At 37.5% G+C, this 12,882-nt stretch overlaps 1 long non-coding RNA gene across 1 annotated transcript; it reads right to left on the reverse strand.

Moving 5' to 3' along the window:
* Positions 1–12,069: 12,069 nt before the first annotated feature.
* Positions 12,070–12,612, reverse strand: LOC107809354 (uncharacterized). Its single transcript, XR_001653393.2, has 2 exons — positions 12,452–12,612; positions 12,070–12,338 (listed from the first exon to the last, which is right to left on the reverse strand). It is a non-coding gene; the product is annotated as an uncharacterized LOC107809354 (long non-coding RNA).
* Positions 12,613–12,882: the final 270 nt, after the last annotated feature.

The following is a 12,882-nucleotide window of genomic DNA, read 5'->3' on the forward strand; positions in this document are numbered from 1 at the left end:
AAGATCATGAATAACGAGTACCAAGAGGGTTGGAAATCTTAGAAGCTAAACCAATTGAAGAAAATAAGTTTCGTCAAAAGTCGACAAGTTTGGAATGTTATAACATGTACTTTGAGGTGATACTATGGTTCTTAATATGATAAGAAGGTTATTCTATGAGTTATTTTAGTCGTATGATAATCATTTTCTACAATTTGAAGGCAAGCAAGTTGTGGAACAAGAGTTGGCAAAGGTCATCACAAGTTACATTCATAAATTTGCTGAAATTTAGGTCAAATGTATCTGAGAATTTCTCCAAATATACTTGGAATCATGGGGTGTTCTACCTACCAAATTGAAGATCTACGAGTCTAGTTTCTAACGTATTAAACCGTTCGTCAATACGACATCGGAGTAGAGAGATATATGGTATTGGAGGAGGCTATTGTTATAAGGGAGATGCTGCCAAAATTTATGTAAACGAGCTACTAGCTTAAGTTATAGACTTAGCCTTTGCTCAGCACTGACTTTGAATCTCCCTATACTATGATAGATTGAGTTGACTTGTTTAAAGAGTTGCTTGGAAGTGATTAAGGACTCAACGGGTTTAAGGTATGTTAAGGCACTTACTTCTTACTTTTGGCATGATCTAAAATGACATGAACATAAACGGTACGCTAATTCATAACGGATCTACTCCTAGAAACTAAGGTTGTCCATGTTGTTCTTTCCTTATAAATTTATTCCAAACAAGTGTGTATGATCCTTAAATCCCACTAAGGTTCATATTGATGGTAGGGATGTCCATAATGTTAATCGAAGGTGCAATGACCTTACATCACTCCGAAAGGGTTAGAACGTGATTCCATGAGTCGAGCATGCATTATATATATGTATCTATTTTACTCTACCGAGCCGCGCTATAGTCGGCCGGGTATGGCACCTATTGTGCAACCACTGATCAGTTGGGTTTACCGAGCTTCACGTGGCCGGGTACGATTCTACCGAACCTTATGATGGTCGGGTACGCTTTTACCGAGTCCTCTTTGAGGCCGAGTAATATATGATAATGATGATGCCCACAGAGGCGAATGTTTTAAAAAGTTTATGTATATATATGTATTATGCATTTCATATCAGTAACTCCCAGAGGCACTCAGATGTTACAGGTTGTATCTCCTCTATCTCTCTCTTTACATTATTGTTCTTGTTTAAGCTTTCCTGCCTAACATACTTGGTACTTTATTCGTACTGACTTCCCTTTTGCCTGGGGACGCTGCATTTCATGCCTGCAGGTCTCGATTGATAGGTTGACAGTCCTCCTAGTAGGCTATCAGCTCAGCAAAGGTGTTGGTGCACTCCACTTGCTCCGGAGTTGCCTATTTGGTCAGTATGCTTTGGATATGTATCGATTGGTATGGCGGGGCCCTGTCCCGACCTTTATGATTTTATATACTCTTAGAGGCTTGTAGACAGATGTCAGGTGTATGGATAATTGTATGGCCTTGTCGGCCTATGTTTCGAGTTTACTAATGGTCATGTCGGCCTTATAGGCCCGTATGTCACATATATTAGTTTGTATATCATATTGGGTCTTCATATGTTGAGTATTCCCTTATGTTTTATTCTTGTTATCTCATGACGGGTTTTCTGGCTCATTTACTCATGATAACATATTAAGAAAGATATGTTACGTTGGTACTCGGTTGAGTAAGGCACCGGGTGCCCGTCGCGGCCCTTCGGTTTGGGTCGTGACACAAAACTCCCTAAAACCTTCTTTTGGTTTCTTTTCCATCTGAGATAGGGAGGAGAGGCCCGGGATAGTGTCTTTATTGTACTTATGGTGCCAAACAAAATCTTGAATCATGTCACCCCATGTATGCCACTTACTGACATCTTGACGAGTATGTCATTCCAAAGTTGCCCTAGTCAGGCTCTCACTGAAATGCGCCACTAGCAGCTCATCTTTCCCGCCAACATCTCTCATTTTGCTGCAATAAACCCTCAGATGGGCCACGGAATCTCCACGTCCGTCATACAAATCAAACTTTGGCATCTTAAACCCAATAGGCAGTTGGATGTCAGGAAACAAGCACAAGTCTTGTAAGACATGCCCATCTGGCTCTCTATCCCTTGCATGTTTCTTAAAGACTGCTCTAAGATTTTCACTTTCTTGGATATCTCATCTTGCTCCACTATCTTAGCAGGCTTTTCAGTTTCATCGGAAGGCTCAAAATGAGGAGCGTGAGAGTATGGAACCGAGACCTTGAAAGTTGGTTCTGGAGTATAGTGTTGGGCATCGGGGATTTTGAACATAGTCTCGCTAGAGGATCGAGGACGAGTAGCTGGTGGAGGAGCTACAAAAACATGAGTGATCAAAGGAGAAAGATATGATGTGCTTTTGAGGGTGGAGTGTGAAAAGGTTGTGGGAGATATCCTGGACTTGTGACAGTGGCAAAATGGGGACAAGGCTTTCAGCATAGTTAGTGGGAACTGATGGCGGAGGGCGCCCACTAATCCAGGCTTGGTATATTTCGGCCATATGCCCTTTCAACCTTAAGACCTCTTCTTTCAACTCAGATTCTGATTCAACAATTCCCTTAGACGGATCAATAACCCATGTGTCCAAGTCTTTGCTAGTCATGGCTACCTTGCTCTTTGACCTTGTGTTGTATGGATGAGTTACTTAAAAACCACAAACCAACCACCCTTCTCCTCAATGAAGATAACAAAAGGAACAAAATGGGTCATCCTGTTAGCATTAAGGCATTTAATAACTAAAAATATCACATTACGTGCAATGAACCTAGCAACAATTAATGGTTCTAGAATGACTTCGAGGGTCACAAGGCCACTTGGAATCATCCCAATTTGTTCATTTCAATCTTCTCTTTTCTTTCTTTTCTAGCACTTCTTGGCTTGCTCATTTTCCTTCTTCTTTTTTCTTCTAATTATCACTCTTTTCTTTCCACTCATTTCTCATATCCTATAACTTCACCTCTCCTTCTTTTCTTTTTTTTTCTTTTTTTTTCTTTTTCCCTTTTAATTTTTTTTAAAAAAATAAATAAAATGATTCGATCGGACCCTATGTAGGTTGCCTACATATCATGTCCCTCATGAATCAGACCAAGCGTAGTTCTGGAAAAGCAACTAAAAAAATAAAAATCTTTTTGGATTATTCATTTACAACTTTTTTTCATTTTTTATATACAAAACAGGAAATATGATAACGAGAAACTCAACTCAACTATACTACGACAAACTCCGACACCAACTAAAGAATCATTACTATTGGACATGACTATAAAATACAAGACAACATAAAAGAAACAGACTCAAAACATTAAAAAAATCTCCTTAAGCAACTCCTGGATGTAACGGTCCTGACCAGATGGTCCTGGGGTATCTGTCATGCTCAAACTCCGGTAAGTAGATCCACACCTGTATAAGAAAACTAAAACCAAATAGAGTTAAAGATTTAGAACATTATGTGAGACAATAAAACTTGCTATCAGACACAAGCAGGACATGATTGAAGCTATTTTTGCAAAATGGCCTATGTGGCCAAAAGGTTGTTAGAAGTGCAAACTCAACAAAGGTGACCTCTAAGACGTGGAAAAATTACTTTGCAGAAATGACCAATTTTGTAGAAAGGGCCTATGTGGACAAAAAATGGCTAAACATGCAAATTCAATACAATGGACCTCAGACAGAGAGCACACCATGTTGTGGACCTAGGACTCTAAAACATGGGTTAATTGAACGACTTTTGTGAAAAATAGCCCTATTTTGCAAAATGACTGATGTGGCCAAAAGCGGCTAGACATGCAAATTCGACAAGGATGGGCCTTAAAGTAAAGAGAAACCTAATTGTGGATTGAAGACTCTTTAGACAATTAAACAAACCACTTTGCAAAAATAGCTCTATTTTGCAAAACGGCCGATGTGGCCAAAACTGGCTAGAGATGCAGGATTTGGTTGCGACCCTCGAAGCCAAAAATCTAAGACTCATTAGGAAGACCGGACCCTATGTGGGTTTCCTACGTATTACACCCGAAAGACGAGAATCAGGTATGCGTAGTTCGGGCAAATTGGATACGGACGACAATTAAAAAAACAAACAATTTAGAGAAAAATATATTTTTTGTCTCTTTTGTTTTGAAAAATAATGAAACATGTAAACTCTTTTTGGATTTTCTTTTTTCCTTTTTTTTCGAAAATGATGCGAAAGTGCAAAATCTTTTTGGATTTTTCATGTTTTTTTTGTCTTTTTCTTTAAAAAAATATGAAAGAAGAACATAACTATGCCCTACTTGCTTTATTTTTTATACTTCACGCTCTTTTTTTCTCATTTATCCTCAACCATCACTGGTCCGCCAAATGACCCCTTTTACCCTTGAAGATTGCAACATATAGCACATAAAAATGCAATAGGATAGTCTTTTATTTTTTGGGTACACCTGTCGTAGACGGACCCAACCCCTGTGTTGAGTCCCCAAAGTCAAATGCACATGATGCAATCAAACGTTCCTACTAGGGATCCGGATGAGGCTATGTTATTCTAGGTTTAAAACCTGGGTGTATTGTTCTAGACCTAGCATACCCGAGCGGACAACTCGAGTTGGGGGGTAGCGTATCGGTAACCAAAAGATCATCCGGCTTTGCAACTTATCCGAACCTAGTTCTAAATTATGGTATGACACTAACAGAAGAGAAGTCACGCCAGCGTGCACTTCCCAGAAGATAGAAGAGAGGGGTTTCGTAGCAGTTTATATACAGTTCAGATAATATCGAAGCGGTAAAAAGCAACATTTAGCATATTAGGCCCAAACATGTAAATAAAATCAAATAATAAATAAAGCCAAATATAACAATTATTCTAAGCTCGAATTCTTGAACCCTGAACCAGAGATTCTGGGTTCTTATCCCCAACAGAGTCGCCAGAGTTGTCACACCTCCTTTTTCTTCCCCCGAAAGGGGATATAAGGGAGTTTTTGCAATTTAAGTGACAATCGAAACAGGATTATTATATTAAATTCAGAGTCACCACTCGGAATGATTTATGGTGTCCCAAGTCACCGGTTTAAAATCATGAATCGAGGAAGTTGACTCTTATTTATGGTCTGCGAACACAAAAATTCGGGTAAGGAATTCTGTCAACCCGGGAGAAGGTGTTAGGCATTTTCGGGTTCCATGGTTTTAGTACGGTCGCTCAACTATTATTATTGGCCTAATTATCTGATTAATTACATGTGTTTATACCTACTATGCATTTTTAGCTTTTGACCGCTTTTAATTATTTGTGAAATTATTCTGGAACAGGTTACGATTGTTGTACACTTGTCGTTTTGGTACACATTGAAAACCACGTCATGGGAACCGTACCCGCGATCCACAACATGTTTATTTTTTATTATTGTTCGAAGTTATGGTCGAGTCACGTGAAGCGTGCACTCGAATTGGGATTTATGTATCATGACCATGTCACGGGAACCGTACCCATAATCACGATAATTTATTATTAATCGCGCCTACAACAATTAACGCATTTAAATTATTTTCCTAATCTTGGAGTTGTTGTGATGCCAAATTTATGGACAAGAAATTATTTGCGGAAAAGGCTTAGCCAGGTCACTAATTATAATGTTGCATTGTATCTTTTTGGAATTAAAACAAAATGCTGAATTTACAGGTTAAACTAATGGAATGGCAATATCGAGTAACTTGACTAAATACACGATAAAACATGAAATTAGGCTAACTTTGCACCTAAATACATAAACATCTAGGAAATTGAGGAAATGGTTAACCATATCAAAATATCAAAACGTGCCAACACTAATGTCCAAATGCATTTCAAATTTAGAAATTAAAAAAAAAACTTGTGTACTTTCATATTATAATTAGTTATTCATCATCATTTTCACCCAAATGACCCCCAATAAATGTTATACTTAACAAGTAAAATTAATATCACGATCCAAAATTCACTAAGGGTCGTAATGGCGCCGGACACTACTGTCAGGCAAGTCAACCACAATTTACTAACAGTTTCTCATTTTAATTATTTTGAAATCATTTCTTTTAAACAAATAAATAATAAATAATAAACTCTGCTGGATAAATGAGGATGTCTTTACAAAATTTAACTACTGAAAAATTCCGTGATCATTCCAGAACCCGGTGTCACAAGTACATGAGCAATTTTTAGGAAATAATGTAATACAACAACCGTCCGGTATACAATATTGGACAGAAAATAATTACAGTAATTTGAAAGAGACTGCTGGCTGTGGGTCATCTCGAGAAGTGCGGCTCACCTAAGTCTCCGTATCAACCGTGCCACTAAGCCACTAGCCATATATGAACTTGTGCAACAAAAATGCACAGCAAGTGTAGTATGAGTACGAAAACAACGTGTACCCAATGAGTATCCCGTCTAATCTCGAATAAGTAAAGACGAGAGGTCGACTTCGACATTTACTAGTAGTACAAATATAATATAGTGAAAATGTGAGAAAATCATGGATTTTTATAAAGCAATTATAAACTCATAAAACCAGATAGCAGGTAAACAATATCTCAAATAAATACGGATTTCCAAGGTTTACTTTTCATTATGCTTATTAACTATGTCTGGCCAGGAAGGCAAATATTATCACATAACATTCTCAGGCAAGCAATACAAGCATGCGCATATCATACCGAGGTCGTACGGCCCGATCCAACAATATTTAAACTGTGCAGTGCTGAGGGTCGAACGGCACGAACCATAGATGCATCTATTTAATCTACCGAGACGTTCTGCTCATTCCAAAAATAAACACACACAGACAGTCAATCAAGAAGTCAACATGGAACAATTATGCAAAGAAAAACCAATTCTCTTTTAACAATTTAAGAAAATGAAGTTTAAATCTTTTTAGAAATTCATTTACTAATTCGATGTGATTTAAGCAATTCAAACTGTCAATAAAATTAGAAATAGTCCAAGTATAGCATGTTTTTGGGTCCTAGACTACCCAGACTTAAACATAATAGTAGCTACGCACGGACTCTCATCACCTCGTGCGTAAATAGCCCCCACAAATAGAAGCACATAACTAATTATATCACATATGGGGACAATTCCCTCTTACAAGGTTAGAAAGGAGACTCACCTCGCTCTGAAGCTCCAAAACCGGCTTCCAAGCCCTTCCGATGACTCAAACCGATGCTCCAATGCTCCAAAACTAGCAAATAATTATGTAAATCCATTAATATATGCTAAGGTACTCATTATAATCCAATTTATAACAATTCCTAACCCCGATCAAAAAGTTGACAAAAATGCCCTTGGGCCCACATGCCCCGATTTCGAAATTTCTCGAAGATAAAGTTTACCCATGAACTCACGAACTCAAATATATGATTTTCTCTTAATTCCATAACCAAAATCGTGGTCAAAATCCAAGAATACGAATTTTTTAGGTCTTCCCTCAAACCCCAAGTTTCTACCAATTTCCATGTCCAAATCCGTATATAATCATGTATCTAACTAAAAACTAGCATAAATTACTTACCTCATGCTTGGTGGTAAAAATGACACCTCAAAGTTGCTCCAAAATTGGCTCCAATGGAAGAAATGGGGTTGAAATGAACCCAAACCCCGATTTAAAAGAACATTATTGCCTCCAACATTTCCGCACATGCGGTCTCTTGACCGCTTCTACAGTTTCGCAGGTGCAAACCAAATGTCGCTTCTGCGGTCCAGGGCTCCCAGCCCATTCCACTTCTGCGCTCTCTCCTCCGTAGATGCGGTCCCGCATCTGCAACAAAACGTCCGCAACTGCGGTCCTAGCCTAGCCGTCCATTTCCACTTCTGCGGCAGGAAGACCGCTTCTACGGCTCCGTACCTACGGCCCTAGTCTTGCAGGTGCGGTTACACCAGCAACCAGCAACTTCAGGCCTTTCCAAAATTCCATTTTCGCTCTGTTAACCACCCGGAATCCACCCAAGGCCCCCGGGACCCCGTCTAATCATACCAACCAGTCCCATAACACATTACAGACTTGCTCGAGGTCTCAAATCACATCAAACATCGCTAAAATCACGAATCGACATCCAATACAAGCTTTATGAACTTTAGAATTTCAAACTTCTACTTTCAATGTTTAAACTTATCAAATCACATCCGATTGACCTCAAATTTTGCACGCAAGTCATATTCGAAATCCGACCCCGATATCAAAAAGTCAACTCTCGGTCAAACTTCTCAAAAACCTTAAATTTTCTATCTTTAGGCAAATGACTCCAAAATGACCTACGGACCTCCGAATTCACTTCCGATCACGCTCCCAACTTCAGAATCACCATACGGAGCTACTCCTAGACTCGGAATCCCAAAGGACATCGATAAAACTGAAATGTACTTCAATCCAAACTTATGAAATTTCTTCCAAAATGCTAACTTCCACAATAGGCGCCAAAATGCTCCTCGAGTCTTTCAAAACCCGATCCGGACATACGCCTAAGTCTGAAATCATCATACGAACCTGCTGGAACCTTCGAATCCCGATTTCAAGGTCGTTTACTCAAAAATCCAATCTTAGCTAATTCTTTCAACTTAAAGCTTCCGAAATTAGAATTCTCTTTCCAAATCAACTCCGAACTTCCCGAAATTCAATTCCGATCGTGTACTCAAGTCATAATACCTGAAGTGAAGCTGCTTATAGCCTCAAACTGCTGAACGACACGCTAAAGCTTAAAACGACCGGTCGGTTCGTTACAATTAATGATTAGCAAGAATGGATGACGACTTCATTAAGCAGCTATAGGCGTTGTATCAACCCAACCAAATTAAGATACAAGAGGGTTATTATTAAATTGCAATAAAAGAAATAAATAAGTTAATACCAAAATCGGCATCAAACATGGCAAACCGCCAAAATTTTATTTATTACGGGAACCAACAAAATTTTGAGATTAAAAGTAAGAAACGGACCTCGATACAAAGCAATTTTGTATCTGAAAATGCTTAAACCTTAGATAGCGACAACCTCGACAGAACCTCGAACCTCGCGGACGAACTCGAACTCTACTCGACCCATAGAACACCGAAATTCAAAGAGCTGACCGGAACTTTAAGAACCGAGATTTGGGAATGCCGGTGTTCGCATTGTATCGTATTCGTCAGCTCAGCGAAGCTTTATCAATCAACTTGGGAAAAAACAAGAATATGAAAAGTCTTCGATTGGTAGTCTATTATATTGTCTCAATTCTAATGATTTGAGCCTAGAGAATTGCTACTGTTTCGTGACCTCCCCTTTTTACCATTCTAATTCCCAAATTCCCTCAGATTCCTCCGTTTCTTTCCAGCCTTTCTTCGTTCCCCCTATTCTCGTTTTTCTATCTATCTTTCGTGTGTGTTGCGGCTAATTAGAAGAAGGAAGGGTGTAGTCTTTTAATGGGTTAGGTCTAGGTTATTATGTGGGTTTAGATTATTGTGCTTAAGGAATGGGTTAGAAACTTGGGTCTTTATGACTTGATTTGCTTAAAATTATCTTAATTAATTAAAAATATATCCGTCCAACATCAAGTCTTGCCTATTAAATAAAAAAAAACAAAGATAGAAATATTACCAAAAATATTAATTAGACATACTTAAGTAAAAATAATTATTTAAATAAAATTAACTGTTAAAGCAAAATTATTTTTGGTATTTTCAAATATCATATTAAAATAAAAATAAGGTACTATTTTTGTATATATTTTTTTTAGTTTTACGAAAGGTATATAAACTAAAAGCAACTAAAAAGGAAAAATATTTTTTATAATTTTCATTTTTGTGATAAAATAAGGTAAAAGAGTCAAAACTAATTGAAATAACTATATTAGACCTAAACTAAATATTTAAATGCTAAAATATAAAAAATCTTGGGGAGGGTCAAATATCACATGTCTACACCCATAGTCACGATAATTTATTCCCAATTCGAGTGCACGTTTCACGTGACTCGATCATAACTTCGAACAATAATAAAAAAAATAAACATGTTGTGGATCGCGGGTACGGTTCCCGTGACGTAGTTTTCAATGTATACCAAAATGACAAGTGTACGACAATCGTAACTTGTTCCAGAATAATTCCACAAATAATTAAAAGCGGTCAAAAGCTAAAAATGCATAGTAGGTATAAAACATGTAATTGATTAGATAATTAGGCCAATAATAATAGTTGAGCGACCGTGCTAAAACTACGGAACTCGGGAATGCTTAACACCTTCTCCCGGGTTAACAGAATTTCTTACCCAAATTTTTGTGTTCGCAGACCATAAATAAGAGTCAACTTCCTCGATTCGGGATTTTAAACCAGTGACTTGGGACACCATAAATCATCCCAAGTGGCGACTCCGAATTTAATATAAATAATCTTGTTTCGATTGTCACTTAAATTGGAAAAAACTCCCTTATATCCCCTTTCAGGAGAAGAAAAAAAGGAGGTGTGACAGGAACTAATTGGGGAGCAGAGTCGTCAGAGCTGTCACACCTCCTTTTTCTACCCTCGGCGGGAGTATAAGGGAGTTTTTTCCAATTTAAGTGACAATCGAAACGGGATTATTTATTTATTGTTCAGAGTCACCACTTGGGATAGTTTATGGTGTCCCAAGTCACCGGTTTAAAATCCCGAATCGAGGAAAGATTGACTCTATTTTACAGTCCGTGAAATACAAAAATCTGGGTAAGGAATTCTGTTAACCCGGGAGAAGGTGTTAGGCACTACCGGATTCCGTGATTTTAGCACGATCGCTCAACTGTTATTATTGGCATATTTATTGGATTTTAGAACATTCTGGAAACCTATGTGCATTTTACTCCTTTTAAAACCCCTTTTAGTAATCCAATTGTTATACAACTAATTATTCGATTACAAGTTGTAAATCATGTCACGGGAGCCGTACCCACAATCCACAATATGTTTATTTTATTAACAAGATTAATTTATGCACGGTTACATAAATGTACCCCCAGATTTTAGAATTTAAGTGTCACAACTACGTCACGGGAACCGTACCCGTAGCTATGATAACTTATTAACGCGCCTAACGTAAACTATGAGAGTTCAATGGATTTTTCCGCATTAGCTACGGGAACCGTACCCGTAGCTATGACAACTTATTAACGTGTCTCAAGAAAACTACGAGAGTTCAAGGGATTTTTCTACATTAGTTAAGACGATCAATATGAGAGCCATAGATTATATGATCCAAATGTATGAATGGCATGCCTCAATTTCTTTCAAAGGAATTGCATTCAAATTAAAAGAACTATGGATATTCAGATTTAAAACTAATTAGGGATTAAGTATCACAACTACGTCACGGGAACCGTACTCATAGTTGTAACGATTTAATTACGTGCCTACAATAAACTACGTGCCTAAAGCAAACTACAAGGGATTATGTTTGAACTAAAATTGGCATTGTAAAGGGACTACCGGTTGAAAGCCTTTATGAAGAAAACAGATCAGGCCCTAAAGCGTTTGTGGAAATCATTGGCTATACTATAGTACATTAGATGGGAAAAGTGGGCTAATGAAATTCTTTGTCCCAAAATTCGATCAAACCCGACCCACACTTTAGATGAACTCGACCCGTTTGACCTTAAATGAATTGTGATCTTCTTCCCTAAGATTTCTTCTATTTCTAACGAAGGATAACAACAAAACGATGAATAACATATACTGATGTAACCAAAAGCATAAATCAATCAAGGAAAGCTACATAAACCATTTAACATGGAATAAGATAAAATGACAATTAAAGAAGAGAAACGAATACTGGTCTTTAAATCCTATGGCCCTTTTCACATACTCAATGATTTTATATTTTTCCTTGACTAACAGTTCTTCATCAGCAACCAAATATTCTCATGGACAGAAGCAACAAATTCAAAACATTTAAAAAATTCAAACCATGCTTCTAATTGCAAAATAAAACCAAGATACCGAGACAACATGAAAATGACCCTTGACAAAGGTTCTAATGTCTCCAACATAATTCCAGAACCAAAATTACATAGGCAAACTCCCCAATCACAATGTACATCCACTTGGTTCAAACATTCAACATTTTTATTTACGAGATTTTTAACACAAGCAGAATTCAAATCCTAGAAACTCAGATGTTACAATGACAACTTCATGCTCAAAAATAAGCCTACATCTATTGATATGCAAAGCAGAACCATGGCTAACAGAAAAGAAGATATACAAATTGGAACTTAGAAGCCAATTACTAAAAAAATCGATGACTCATTACATCAGCCTTAACACATGCATCTTCATATTCAACTCACACTCCAAGGATTTAAAGGAGTACCTGGATACAACAAAGCAAACAAAATCAAAAAAATGTATCTGAGATTAGCTTATGGCAGCAAAGAAATAAAATAGCTCAGCAACAAAGAACAACAATGGTAATCAACCAACAACCTCAATAACCAGTCATGTTTCAGCTTAGAAAACCCGAAAAATCCCCAGAAAAGCCACATCCAAACTTTTAGCTAAAGGAAAATAAAGCTCAAAACTAGATAGTTTTCTCAGAAAATTTTTTTTAGCCGTTTCTCTTTTTGGAGTCCTAATCTCTGCTTGGAAAATCAGGAAAAGAGCCTCTTATAGGAGAGCTTTAGGGCAGCAGATTTGATTTCAATCTTTTACTATTACCCCTTCCCCAATTTCCTCTTTTCATTTCAGACCCAACATTTAAACCTATTTAGCAATTCAACTTCTCTTCCCACTTTCCTAGAACCTTCCTTAGTGGTTATGAAAGATTCTTTCAATCCAAATCCCCTAAATACCTTTTATCTTATGTTATTTACCTTTCAGAAAGTACCAACAATATGGGCCATATAGCCAAACATGCT

The sequence above is a fragment of the Nicotiana tabacum genome, chromosome 10, assembly GCF_000715075.1.
Source record: "Nicotiana tabacum cultivar K326 chromosome 10, ASM71507v2, whole genome shotgun sequence".
NCBI classification, from domain to species: domain Eukaryota; kingdom Viridiplantae; phylum Streptophyta; class Magnoliopsida; order Solanales; family Solanaceae; genus Nicotiana; species Nicotiana tabacum.